Genomic DNA, 709 nt, shown 5'->3' on the forward strand with positions numbered 1-709 from the left:
TTTTTAACGTTATGTATCATGTTTTATCATTTATTTTCTAACTCTTCATGCTGACATTTTTTTAGAATCATTTTAATTAGATAATATGTTTAAAGATGTAAATAAAATTGTGTGTGTTGTAAATCTAGACTTTTTAGTGTAACTAAGCACTATCAATTATGAAAATTATATTATGATTTTATTTTACTAAATCTTTCTTCCCGTGTATATTTTTTTGTTTTATTTTGTATTTTTACAATTTTATTGTCTAATTCTTTTATTGCAGAGAATTGATATTTTCAATTTTTGTTTCATATACTTTAAAAGTCTTTGGTTGGTTTTTGTTTGTTTTCTTTCTCCAATTATAATGTACAGTTCAACCGTTTTTTTTATCAAACTACTAATATCATCAGATAGAAAAGCTTAAACTACAAGAATGAAGTGAGTATTTGTGCTAGAGAAAACTGATTTAGCCACTAATATAGTGAGATATTATAATATTAGAAGGTATGAAAAATTTTCTCTGCTGTCCTACGCTGAACATAATTAAGTTGTTGTCAATTGATTCTATATTTTTGATAACTGGAAATACATCTATATGTCTTTCTTACATTATCCCTAATTGGTTTACGGTTCGACCATTTCTAATATACTAAGAGTAACATAATATTAAATGTTGATTATCTCCTTCCAGTTAGAAATGCACTGAAATGAAAGAAATTCAAGGTGA

This window comes from Brassica oleracea, chromosome C9, assembly GCF_000695525.1.
Source record: "Brassica oleracea var. oleracea cultivar TO1000 chromosome C9, BOL, whole genome shotgun sequence".
NCBI lineage: Eukaryota > Viridiplantae > Streptophyta > Magnoliopsida > Brassicales > Brassicaceae > Brassica > Brassica oleracea.